We start from the raw sequence: 13,979 nt of genomic DNA, 5'->3' as shown, positions 1-13,979 counted from the left end.
GACGTCCGGGCCTCGCGGCCTCATCTTCTTTTCCACAAAAAGGAAGCATGTTTGTGGTGAAACCGGACTTCTATAAAATCAATGAAATCGACTGAGACACGCGGTCCATAAAACCGGAGAGGCGCCCTAGCGCTCGGGACCCGCGGGGAGGAGCCAGGGGGAGCTGCGCCGGGCGGAAATGGTGGCTATTGTCGCGGCGGCTCGCGGTTCCACTTGGGCCACCCGGTGAGGGGCGCGGCCGCGGGGCCCCCGGGCAGAGAGGCGGCAAGGGGGCGGGGGGCGGGGGCGACGAGGACATAACCCATCCCCGCCCCGGCCTCCCGCCCGCCAGGCCGCCCCGCCCCGTCCACCGCCCTTTGTCCGCCGCCAAGCCCCGCCCCCGCCGCCCCTGCGGCTTTGCGGGCCGGGTGCCCACCTCTTGCCCCGCCTCGCTTCTCGAGGGTGAGAAAAGCAGGGGTATGTAATTGCCAGTCTCTGCCGCCGAGAAAACCTCCAGGAGAGGAGGTGATAGGCTTCGGGTCACACGGCGCGGCCAGGTCCAGAACTCCTGTCTGCGGGGCCAGCATGAGCCTCCCGCGGACGTGGTAGGCGCACTCTCCCGCCCTGCGCCTCTGTCCTGGGGGGGCCCAGGCTCAGGAGCGGAGAAGAGCCGCCCCAGTCGCTGTGGCAGTTTGGTTTTTTTTTTTAAAAAAAACGCCTTTATTAGCAGAGCCGGGGCAGAGGCGACACTTTCTGGACTGTGAAATCAGAACAGGGAGATGGTAATTTTCTGCTGCTACTGCTGCTGGGGATTTGGTCCCAGCTCCTAGGACTCTGCCTTGAAAATACAGACACTTATTTGAGGGGTGGCTGCAGCCCAACAAGGGAAGGGGAGGATTCCGTGAGCGTAGCGCTCGTGCCTTGACTTACAGTCCAGGGACCGAAGCGGGACAGACACAGCTCGCACGGGGAGCAGCGAGAGGCGGTGCATCAAGGAGCAGAAGCCGGGCGCTGCGGGAAGACTTTAGAGGCCGGGAGATGTGGGCGAGTAGGGAGCCCCCGCCAGGACCTCTGTCTGCACTCTCCAGATCCTGGCACCTGGTAGGGGCTCAATAAGTAAATATCTAAGTATCTACGGAGGATGGAGGTTGGAGGTTGGACTTGAGCTGTGTGGGCTCCCGCGGACCAGAAAGATCTGAGGGGTTTGTTTTGAGCCTGACAGCCCAGAGGCTTTGCAGGGCGGTGAGGAGCCACCTGGAGGAGAGAGGCTCCAGGTTGTGTCTGGGTTGGAGAAGGTTGGCTGGGTAGGGATGAGGTTGAGGAGGGTCTGAGGGCTGGCAGAGGTCCCAGAGAGTGGTGAGGGCACCTGGAAATTGACCCCTTTGAGAGTAGGGAAGAGACTGGGTGAAATGAGGGCTGGAACTTACTGCTTGTAAAAGTGACAGTTGACAGAGGTACCCTTAGATACATCACCAGCGAATGTTTGCCCGGGGCCTGCCGTTGGTCTCTCCAGCTCCTCCCTAAGATGTGCTCCCTGGTGGTGACCATGGTTAGCCTGTCCTGCCAGGCCAGGTAAGGCCCAAGTGAAAGCTCACCAAGCCTCTTATGTCCCTAAATACCTTGAAAACCCAGCAAAATCATCTCCTGTGGTTGTGGAAATTGCCTTTAGAATGTTGCATCCCCTGACTAAACATCTGGGTTCTGATGCAACTTCTTGCTACACCAGCAGCCCCTCGCTGCATGGACCACAGGTTATCGCACTGATCAGGGTCCCCTGCGGAAGAGTTAGTTACCTGTGACCCTTGACCTGGACTCCCTAAAGGAGTTATTAGGAGGGTACTGGAAGCTCCAGGACTGCCTGGGAGTCGGGAACAGGGCTTGGAAAACAAAGAGGGACAAAGGGAGCCTGGGTGGGTGGCAGCACTGCTGGAGGTGGTCCCTCAGCTGTGAGCACAGGGTCATGGGAGCGCTGGACCCCTGGGCACCTCAGTGGTGAAGGGAGGCTAGTGTCCCTGCATCGCTGCTTTTGGGGGAGCTCCCACTGCACAAGCCTGGGTCTGGGCTCTGCACCCTAGCTGCCCAGAAGACAGGGAGGGGATAGCCAGACCCCTTCGGCCTTTGAAATGGGAGGAAAGGCCGTGCCTCATGACAACTCACACAATGGGGATCACCTACAGATGGGAAGGCAGTGTGGACACTGGCAACCCACCAAGTGTTTGCTGCTGAGAGCTGTGAAGGGTCTTCAACAGGAGCAGCCGGACCACATAAGCTTCTGAAAGGCCCTCCTGGCTGGAAATGATGTCATGGGAAGAGGCCAGCAGCCACAGCCAGAGCTGAGTTTCAACTGTCAGGGGTAAGAGGAAGAAGCTGCCGAGGGCTGAGGACACTCCAATGGGAGGGGAGCAGAGATACTGGGAGGCTGGTGGCCCCAGACTGGGGGGGGGGGGGGCAGAGGAGTTGGGTCAGCAGGCCAGGCTGCTCCACCTGGGAGAGCAGCAGGGACTCAGGTGCTGGCGACAGGAGGGTTTTGTTGGTTTATTTATTTACCTCTTAAGACTGGAAAAGATGTACAGTAAGGGTGTGGAGAGGGAAAGGCCTCCTCCACCCTTCCCCATTCCCCCTTTGCCAAGGCCTGTGTCCTGACCAGTCCTCCCATACATTTTCAAACTGATGTGTAAACCCCAGGTCAGGTTTGGGTTGGTCTCTTTTAGTAACTGGAATCATGCTGTGTGTGTTGTTCTTTGATATGCTTGTTGGAGATGTTTCCAGTCCAGCACACTCCTTTTAGCCTCTGCATGATGGTCCATAGAATCAGTGTTCACCATCCTGATGGACATTTGGGTTGTTTCATTCTGCTCTAATTGTGCCCACTTTCGTGCACACATTTGAGTACAGGGCTGGGGTTTGGGGAGAGAGTTTCAGTGTGAGTCCCTGCCCATCTCAAGAGAAGGAGTGTTGACTTGGCATCCAGCAGGCACCCCACTGTAGCCAAGCAGGGTGGGAGAGCAGCGGATTTGTGGATTTGGGACTCAAAAGTCCAAAGGCACCAATGTGACCAGGTAAGGGTTTGCTTCTGGGCTACAGAAAGGGCTGCGGGACCAGACATGTCCACTAGATGGCGCCAAAGCCGGTACAATGAGACCTGGGCTTCGAAGCCCCAGTTGCTGCAGGGGAATTGAGTAGTTCCAGTTGTCTGACCCCTTAGACCCTAGAAGATAGGTGAAGGTTCTCTCAAGGTGCCAGCTGCCTCACTTACACACCTTGGAGGTTGTGGGGAGCAGAGCAACCATGCACTCATGGTTTTACAGGTAGAGCCCTGCCTGAAGGCTCTGGCCAAGATGGGGGCTGAAACTCAGGCTGTGGGACATAGATGACAACCCAGGGGAGAAGCTGGGTTCATACAAGTTCAGAAAGTGCCTGTGGTGGCCGGGGTCGGGAAGAAACTACAGCAAGACAGCTGGCGCTCCGTATTGCCAGTACCTGCAGAGGAACCCAGCTCCTGGGGCCCAATGAGACCAGGATTCTCTCTGCTGGGCACTGAAGGTTCCAGATGGCTCAAGATAGTCCTGTCTCTGGAAGAAGTTCACTGTCAGGTAGGAAATAGACACTGGAAAAATTGAAATTTGTGGTATGGCCACTGTTCTAATGGTCAGTTTGGAATCAAATAGGGTGATGTGAGGGCAAGTGCTTTGAAACCCCTGAAGCCTTCATCCAGGCAGGATAAATCCCATTTATCCAGGAAAGCTTCAAAGCGGCCGCAGCAGCTGCAGCAGCAGCAGAATTTCCCTCCCTTCCTCCCTCCTGTCTCTCCCACCCCCTCACTGTCCCTTTTTCAAAGCCCACCTAGAGTATCCAAGTGCTCCTCTTCCAGCATCAGAAGCTGTCCCAGGCTCCCAGGACTGGAGCTCAAGCCTGACTTGTTAAAAATTAAATGTATTTGCAGAGAAATGTGAGCCTCCAGCCCCAGGTCGTAGCACACTGTAGGTGCTCAGTGGACTTTGTAGGGTTGGAGGAAGGAAGAGGGGAGGAGGGATGGATTCAGGCTGGCTAGAGTTCCCTTCTCTGAATGTTCTGTGCTGGTGCAGGAGACAAGGTGTGGCTGAGTGGATTTCCTGGAGAGGGGTGCGCACCTCCCACCACAGGATGGTGACGTCACGCCTGGAATCTGGGGAGCCTGACTGCTTTGGAAGTGCTGTTCACTGAGGAGAGACTTCCCATCTGCATTCTCTCTCTGGGACATGCCCCCTGGGATCCAGGGAGGCCATCTACACCTGAAGCCACCAAGCTGGAGGGACCACATGTATCCAGAGATGCCAAGGGCCTCACTATTCTGGTCTCAGCACAGGAGCCAGACCTGCTGACGCTGTACCCCAGTCCTTGAGCTGCCCCAGCTAACACAGAGTGGAGCAGAGATGGGCTGGCCCTGCCCAAATTGCACATTCGTTAACAAAATAATACTGTTTTAGGTCACTCTGGTTGGGGGGAGGGGTGTTGTTTCACAGCATCAGGAAATGAAACACAAGACCTAAAGCTGGGGGTGACTAACCATCTGGTTTGTCGGGGACTGAAGTTTCCAGGACTCAAGACTTTTCAGTGGTAACACTGGGTGAGTCCCAGGCACACGGATGAAGCAGTAGTTCTCAAACTTCCTTGTGCATCAGAAACACTTGGAGAGGGAGGGTATAGCTCAGTGGTAGAATTCATGCCTAGCATGCGTGAAGTCCTAGGTTCAATCCCCCATATCTCCATTAAAAGTAAGTAAACTTAATTACCTCTCCTCCACAACAAAATTTAAAAATAAAGAAATAAAAGTGCTTGATTTGGAAAAGAAAATCACAAAAAAATTTTTAAAGAAGAGAAGCACCTGGGGATTTATTAAAACACAGATGCTGGGCCCTACCCTCTGAATTCCCAATTTAGTGGGTCTAGTGTGAGGTCTGATAATTTGCATTTCTAGCTCCCAGGTGCTATTGCTGTTGCCGATGGGAGCCCAGAATGACTGGCCTGAGTGAAAGGCTGAGTTCAGGACCTGCAAATCCCAGTTTATTGCATGTCCCAGTGCTTCATCCTCTGTGCAGTCCAGCAGTGAGGCAGGACATGGAGAAGACCAGGAGAAACCCACATCTTCCAGGCAGGGTGGCTGGGCACTATGGGAACAAGGCTAAGCCCCGGAGTTCCCAGCCTCCTTGGCACCACTTCCCAGAGGGAACCTCAGCTCCTGGAGAGAAGCAAAGTGAACAGAGATGGGAGATGGAGAACAGGTGATGTCCCTGTGGAGGAGAGCACTGGTGTGAGAGGTACTGGGGAGGATCAGCAGGACCTGGGTTGATGAGGGGAGAATCTAAAGAGGACACAGTTCTGACATGAGGGATTGAGGAGGAGGGTGGACTTGGGGAAAGTTCCAGACACATCCCCAGTGGAATCCAGTAGGTACCTGGATAGCATCCTGTGACTAGGGCATCTCCCTTTACCACTGAGCATAAGTAGCAGCGCCATTATGTTTCATCATGTCTTCCCCGAATATCAGCAGGAGATTAACCTTACCCTTCTCTTCTCGTGTGACTAAGACCCCAAACCTACTCAGATGAAAGGGTGAACACTGTGGTCTCCAGTTGTGAATCCCATAGGACTTGCTAACACCGCTCAGGGGCCCAGCACATTAAGTGGGGTAGCCCTCCATATGAATCATGGCCCGGCCATCCTCTGCCAACTGCCACTCAGAACACGTGTCACCTGCCAGGTCTACCTCTGAAATTTATCCCGAATTCAATAGTCCCATCTTCACCGCGCCACCACAGTTCAAAGCCACCATGGCCTCACCTGGACCACTGCCTCCAGACTGGTTTCCCTGCCTCTGTCCTTGCTTCCCTACTCTGGGCACAGCAACCCGAGAAATCTTTCCAAAATATAAACCAGACCCTGCCACACCTTGGTTTAACCCTCCTCTGTCTGGACAGGGCTAACTTCGCATTAAGTTAATGATAGGTCAGTAGGAGGGCAAGAAGGCTTCTCTGAGGGGGTACTCGTCTCCTCTCTTCAAGGAGAGGAAAGGAGGCTGAGTAAAGAACGTTCCCCCTTTTCCTACAGAATAGAACTGAAGTGCTTTGGAATCTTGTTGATGAACAGTAGGACCATGAAACCATCTTTAAAGCAGAAAATATACTCTATTCAACACTAATAAGCCTTACAGTGCTGAACATTCATGTTAAGAATATTTTCACTCATGTGTTCTGAAAATTCATCTTTTCCTCTATGTTGGTGAAAAGGTCAGGTGGGGAAGGGGTGCTGTCTCCACTCCTGCTTGAAGTTCCCGTCTGAATTCTAATTCTCCAAGGGAGAACTTCTGGGTTCCTCTCAGTTGTCATGATCTGCACTTCAGGCAGGCAAATTTCTTGCTGCTTCGGTCCACCTGGCTGTAAATGGAGACCACTGCTAATTATTTGGGTGGGTGGGGGGTGTTAGCCACCCCAAATTCTTGGCAAACCTTACTTGCATTCACTGTTTGAGAAGGACCACGAGAACACTACACAGGGATTTTAAGGCATCAGTTGCCTCCAGGCCCGCATGGCTTTTTCAGTTATCAGTAGTAACCAGGGGACAGAATGGGTCACGTGACTAGCAGGCTGTTCCCCAGACACTCTTTTAAACAAAATCCCAGGCTTCCCTCTCCCCCCCATCCCAGAAGAGAGGAGACAAAATATCTCCTCAGCAAAGTCTTCTTGCCCTCCCAAGCTAGATTAGCCTCAGTATCCCACCACCTTCTTGTGCTTCCTTCATCGCTCTTTCATCATCTGATGTTATTTCATTTCGTTTCCCTTGGTCTGTCTCTGGCCAGCAGGACGTCAGCTGTCTGACAGCAGGGCCCCTGCTGGGCTCAATGCCCTAGTATCCCCAGCCTCTGATGCCAGGAGAGTAGGTGCACAAGGAGCATCTGTTCACTGAACTGTTACTGAATCTGTAGGGCCCCTGGTCCAAACTGCCTCCGAGCCCTGGCATTTGGGCTGGTGACATCCCTCGACCTGAAGACAGCACCTAGTGACAAGGGTCAGGTGGAGGAGGACTGAGTCTCCCGCACAGCCTCCCAGCTGGCCCTCCTGTACCTCTCTCCTCTCCCAGTGCCCATGTCGGCTCCACGTCCTGCTCCGCGGAAGTGATGCTCCTTTTAGGAAACCTCCCACTCCCACACTTCGGAGTCGGGCTGGTGGTGAAGACAGGAACTAGCGGGAGCTAGAGGAGGGGAAATAAGCCATCCAGAGCTAAGCAGCAAAGACTAACTTCTTTGGTGAGTCCGTTGAGAACAGGGTGAGCTGAGACCGAAGCCATGAGTCCACATCTCACATATAGGCGTCCAGGGTCCCTGTGCCACCACAGCCTCTCCATGGGGTCCCAAGACCAAATCAGGAGCCTCCCTCTCTCTGATTCTCTAAACTGCTAGCAGTTTACTACTTACTGATGGCCAAACACATTTAACACACGGATCTTCGTTAAACCTGCTAAGAAAGCCTGCAGGAGGAGCTCGTTTCCTGGATTACAAAAGAGGAAGCCTGTAAACCTGTATGTGGGTGCCTCCCCTGGTGCGGGGGGAGAGGACTGCAGCCAGGATCCTGGGAACACTGGCCTTTAGAAGACAGATGGGAAGAAGTGGAGGCTAAGAGAGAGGGTGGAAAGAGGGCCCAGAGTCTCGTAAGTTGGGAGAGGACGATGGAGGCCAGTGGAGCAAAGAATTTCCAGAAGGAAGTAGTAAACGGGGTCAAATATTGCAAAGCATCCCAGGATGTAAAGGTGTCAAGGGTTAACCACAGAGAGATTGCTGGTAACCTCTGGTGGGGGCAGGAGCCAGTAGAGGCAAGGAGCCTAGGACTTCCTCCTGAGGAGCTTGTGCATATGATGGAAAGGTGACTGGGCAAGAGCTAATGGGGGCCAGGCTCAGGGGACATGAGCCTTTTTCCTTTTAAGATGAAACTTGAGCATGCTTACATGGGAAGAGAAAGGGTGGCCAGGCTGGGAAGAGAAACTGAGTGATGCCGGGAGGACCCAGGGGAATGGGGGATGGAATGGGACCAGCGGGAAGCAAGGCCGCTAGATGGGGTGGAGGCAGAGTGGAGACCAGGGCCTTGTCATTTGCTGGCAGGAGGCGAGCTCACTTGCTTGAGCTGGGCTGGAGGGGCGGTGGGCCTGTCATGGCTGCTGCAGGGCAGTGGGGGTCGTGCAAGGCTACAGAAGTAGGTCCAGTGGCTCTGAGGCCACGTGACCCAGATCAAGATGGTCCAGAGGGAGCAGGAGACTCTCTCCAGGAGCACTCGTCAGCCTAAGTGCAGGCACAGGTTTGTGGGTTTTGATTTCTCCCCTCTTCCTACAAATCCTCATTTTCTGGAGGCAGCAGCTTTGTCCCTACTTTGTTAGCCATGTGGCTCCACAGAGAGCTGGTTTAACAGTAAAGCATATGGGGAGGAGAAAATTCTTCCATAAAACCCAACGAAAAGACCAGTAAACAAGTAAAAAGGGGGCCATAGGCCTACATTTCTGGGTGAAATAATTTAGTACAGTCCCACTGAAGCTTACCTAGCAAGGCCTTGCAAAATGACTGGAGAAAACCAGGCTATTTAAAAAAAAAAGTTTCCATGTAAGATGACTGGGAGCTCTAAATCTGTTTTGGTTCTGTTGCAAATGATTGTATACTTTTAAATGGTGTTTCCTCCCCCCCCCACCCCCCACTGTGCCTCCTTAACTTACTGTTCAAAGGCAGTGGAACTGGACAGCTGCAGACTCCTTGGCACAGCCTCAGGGGCTCAGCCTGGTAGACCTGACCACAACCGTGCTGCCAGGCAGCGGACGTCTGTCCAGGAGCGTGACCAGCCCTCTCTGGGAACTGATGTAAGTTTGGAGCTTGATTTGCCACTCATTCTTCCTTTAAATTTGTCCCCAGAATTTGAGGCTCTTTCTGGCTAGGATGAAGATCTTCATGCTAGGGATATCAGAAGGAACTATGTCTGCTCTGAGCATGAAAGAACTGCCCAGGAGGGAAGAAATTCTGTCACAAAACATCTCAGAGATCAGTTCATCTGGTCCAAACCTCCCATTTCATAGGTGAGAAATGCAAGTCAGCCCAGAAGAGCTGAGTGTCCTGTCAGTGTCATAGTTGCCAGGTGGCTGGGGCTGTCTTGGGAAAACAGGGGAACTGAGAAAAGAGGAAGGCGGCCTGTTCAGATACTAGCAAATAGTCCATGAAGCCAGAGTATTGTGGTACCCCTTTTTGGGCCAGAATAAATAAAAACCTTCACTTTAACTTTCTGTGATCTCCACAGATTGCCTGTCTGTCTGTATGCTACTCAATCCTTTATTGTATAAAGGCTTTCCCAAGATGCTACAGAGGTATACAATCCCTTAGGCAGAAATAGTGTTCAGAGGATACTGATAAATGGGACATAAAGTGTGTTTGCCATAGGATTTTTAATCCTTTAAGGGATTTAATTATATTAAAGAGCTAGATGAATGTGTTCCAGGAAAGATTCTGTACCCCTCTCACAGCCAGCTCACAGCAAAGCTACCAGTCCCCAGAAACAATGAATTGGGGCTTCAGGCTATTGCTGGCAGCCTTACTTAGAAAAGGCTGAACTCCAAGGAGTCCCTGATAATCACTGTGGGGGACAATACAGGCAGAAACGTCTCAAGTCTCCTTATACAGTGCTGAGAAAAGAACAAAAAGAACAACAAAAAAAAAAGGCAGACAGAAGCCCAGAAGAGTAGTCAAATAAAGGTCTTTGAGACCACAGAGAAAAGGCTGACTGAACACACAGCTCAAAGTATAATCACCAACTGGCTGTGACAAATCTCTGTCCTCCCCAGACCTTGGACTCTGAAGTTAGTTCTCAATACAATCCCAAAGCCCAGTGGATGGATGTGGAGAGTGTAATTTGCTCTCCATCCCCTCTGCACTTAACTGTTTAAAAGGTTCAGCAATCCTGCTTATGATGCAGGTAAAAAATCAAAACCTTCAAAAAATCAATCTGTCCAACCCACAGAATGGGAGAAAATATTTGCAAATCATTTATCTGTTAAGGGATTGATACCCAGAATATATAAAGAACTTCTACAACTCAACATTAAAAAATAGGCAAAGGAATAGACATTTCTTCGAAGAAGACGTACAGATGGCTAGTAAGCATATGAAAAGATGTTCAGCATCACTAATCATTAGGAAGCTATGAATCGAACCACAGTCAGATACCACTTCACACCAGTTAGGATGATACACAAAACAAGTGTTAGAGAGAAACTGGAACTTGTGTGCCTTGCTAATGAGAATATAAAATGGTGCCACTGTAGAAAACAGAATGGATAATCCTCAAAAAGTTAAAAATAGAACTACCTTATGATCCAGCTATTCCTCTCCTGGGTATATATCCAAAAGATTTTAAAGTGGGGTCTCAAAGAAATATTTGCACATCCGTATTCATAGCATTGTTCACAGTGGCCAAGATGTGGAAACCCAAATGTTCATCAATGGATGAATGAATAAACAAAATGTGGTATACACGTACATACAATGGAATAATACTCAGCTTTAAAAAGGAATGAAATTCTGACTTATGCTACAACATGGCTGAACCATGAAGATATTATGCCAACTGAAATAAACCGGAAACAAAATGAACAAATATTACATGACTCCTCTTATATGAAGTACACAGAGGAGTCAAATTCATAGAGATGGAAAGTAGAAGAGTGATTACCAGGGGCTGGGGCAGAGGGGAATGGGGACTTATTGTTTAATGGGGACTGTCTTTCAGCTTGGGATGATGCAAAATTTCTAGAGACGGATCCTGGTGATGGTTGCATAACACATGGATATACTTAATGCCACTGAAATGTACACTTAAAATGTTTAATATGGTAAATGTTATGTTCTATATATTTTACTACAACAAACATAAATTAAAAAATCAATTTATCACCAGATACAATTGCCGTGTCTCAATGTCAGTATCAAAATGTCTTGTTTTAAGGCTGGAGAGAAAAAAGGTGAAATCTTTTCAGGATGAAATAACTTATTCTAAAAGACTCCTGGATAGAAGATCAATATGCAAAACAATTAGCAACAAACCATGAAAAAGCTATTTTTAAAATATATCTTCCAGGTTCACTCTGCTTAAGATATAGAAATAAACAGTGAAGGAAAAAAGTGGATAATATTCAAAATTATAACTTTCCTTGGGCCCATTTCAGAGCTATGACAAAGCAACCAAATAACAGAATTCCAAAGTGTAATAAACCCATCCAAACAAAGGAGGGATGCACTGAGCATGCATACTATGCTGAGCATGGAAGAAAACGATGGGTGTCACTGGAGATAAGAAGAAGAAATGAACTAAAACTTTAACAAGTTTTTAAAAGCTGAGTGCGGGCTAGTGTGTCAATTTTGACAGCAGAGAGGACCAGAAAAGGAGAACTCATACTCACTTGCAAGCTCTTTTCTAGGCTGGGTCTCCAGTGGTACAGAGCAGGAGGCTAGAGAGAGCCGCCCTTGGCAGCACAGGCACCCAGGAGGGATCGGCTGCTCTGGGGGAACAGACATGAAAACCCTTCTCTCCTCCCCAGCCCAGGCAAAAATCTATCCTGTCGACACTAGGGAGGAAATGAAGTATACCGCCATAATGTTTTTACACTGTACTTGAACTGGTATGATGTATTTGAAGGCAGACTGTGACACATTAAAGATGTATGTTATGAACCCTAGCACAAACACTAAACAAGCTAAAAACAAAACAGTAATAGAATTCCAAAAGAAGGCAGTAAAAGAGGGGGAAAATAATCCAAAGAACAGATGAGACAAAGAGAAAATAGCAAGATTAGAGATTTCAATACATCTCTACTAACAATTACATTAACTGTAAATTGTCTAAACACTCCAATGAAAAGCAAACGATCATTAGATTGGAATTTTTTAAAAATACAACTATATGCTATCAACAAGGAACCCATAAAGACATGGATAGGTTAAAAGTAAAAACATAGAATATGATATACCCTGTAAACTTTAATCAAAAGAAAGCTTAAGTAGCAATATTAATACCAGAGGAAACAGACTTTGGGACAAGGAATATAACTTAGGATTAAAAAGATACATTACATAATAAAAAAAGGGGTCAATCCATCAAAACATAACAATCATAAATGGGCAGAAACCCAATAACAGAGCTTCAAAATATGTAATTCAAAAATTGACCAAAAAAGGGCCACAAAATAGAATTTAGTTGAAGACTTCAACACTCTTTTGTTGGTAATTGATAGAACAAGTATAGTCAGTGAGGATAGAGAAGACCTTACCACCATTATCAGCCAACCTGACCTGCTTGACATGTAGAAAACATTCCACCCAAACAAAAGACTACACATTCTATTTAAGTGAACACGGAACATTCACCAAGAGAGACTATTCTGGGACCTAAAACAAGTCTCAATCAGATAAAAAGGACTGAAATCATATAAAATATGTTCTTTAGCCACATGGAATTAAATTAGAAATCAACAACAGAAAACAACTGGGAAATTCCCAAATATTTGGCAATGAAGCAGTGTACTTCCACAGAACTTACGTATGTATCAAAGAAGAAATCATACAGGAAATTAGAAAATATTTTTAACTAAATGCAAAAAAAAAAAAAAACCCATATACCAAATTTATGGAATGTAGATAAGGCAGCATTGAGAGGAAAATTCAGCTTCAAATAATTGGATTAGACAAAGATCTCTAATTAACTACCTAAGCTACCTTATGAAACTGGAGGGGGGGGGAGGGTAGAGAGGTGGGACCAAATTAAACCTAAACAAGTAAAAGGAAAGAAATAATAAAAAGAGGTAAAATCGGGGGTGGGGGGGGAGGGTATAGCTCAGTGGTAGAGTGCATGCCTAGCATGCACAAGGTCCTGGGTTCAGTCCCCAGTACCACCTCCAAATATAAATAAATAAACTCAATTACTCCCACCCCCATTAAAAAAAAAAAAAAAGAAGAGAAAAGGCAAACAACACAATTTAAAGATGGGTAATGGACTTGAACAGACATCTCTCCAATGAAGATATAAAAATGGCCAATAAGCAAATGAAGAGATAACCAACAACACTGGTCCTTAAGGGAATGCAAATCAAAACCACTGAGATACCACTTCAAATCCACTACAATGGAGCCATAAAAAAACCAAACACAGAAAACAACAAGTGTTGGAGGGGGTATGGAGAAACAGGAACTCTCATATGTTGCTGGTGGGAATGTAAAATGGTGCAGCCGCTGCAGAAAACAATTTAGCAGTTCCTCAAGAAATTAAACAGAATTATCATGACGTGGTAGTTCTACTCCTAGATATATACCCAAATAGTTGTTCACAAATGTTTGTAACAACACTATTCACAACAGCCAAAAGTGGAAACCACCCAAATGTCCATCAACAAATGTCCAGATAAACTGTGGTACACAGGTAGAATGTAAAGCACTTATCATGAAAGCTTAATACATTTAAATTAAAAGCAAAAACTTCTAAGTAGTAAAAGACATTATAAAGTAAAAAGACAATTTGAAGTGTGTTACCAGTTATTTGTGATGCATAAGACCAAAAATAAATTGTAGGATCCAGAATATTTAAATACTCTTACAAATCAAGAAAAAGCCCAAGAGAATGGATAAAGGATATAAACACGTATTTCACAAAAGGCCAGTAACATGAAAAGATGCTTATCCTCACTGGTCATTAAGGTAAAATTATAAAATCTGACAATTGTCCATAAAGATGTGGAACACAGGCACTCTTGTATATTGCATTTGGGAATTTAAATCAGCACAATCATTTGAAGAGTAACTTTGTATTACCTAGAATAGTTGAAGATCCATGTAGCTTATAACTCAACAATTCTATTTCTTGATATATACACTAGAGAAACTCTTGCACATGAGCATAAGTAGACACGTACAAGAATGTTTTTAATAGTGGAAACCTGAGAAAACCCCT

General features: G+C 47.7%; 1 long non-coding RNA gene across 1 annotated transcript; it reads left to right on the top strand.

The window, feature by feature from the left end:
* Positions 1 to 770: 770 nt before the first annotated feature.
* Positions 771 to 4,756, top strand: LOC116148650 (uncharacterized). Its single transcript, XR_010377076.1, has 3 exons — positions 771 to 1,080; positions 2,157 to 2,332; positions 4,065 to 4,756. It is a non-coding gene; the product is annotated as an uncharacterized LOC116148650 (long non-coding RNA).
* The last annotated feature ends 9,223 nt before the right edge of the window (positions 4,757 to 13,979 follow it).

This window comes from Camelus dromedarius, chromosome 21 (assembly GCF_036321535.1).
Source record: "Camelus dromedarius isolate mCamDro1 chromosome 21, mCamDro1.pat, whole genome shotgun sequence".
Classification (NCBI taxonomy): domain Eukaryota; kingdom Metazoa; phylum Chordata; class Mammalia; order Artiodactyla; family Camelidae; genus Camelus; species Camelus dromedarius.
Note: the sequence above shows the minus strand (reverse complement) of the source record. Positions and strands in the feature narration are given on the sequence as shown.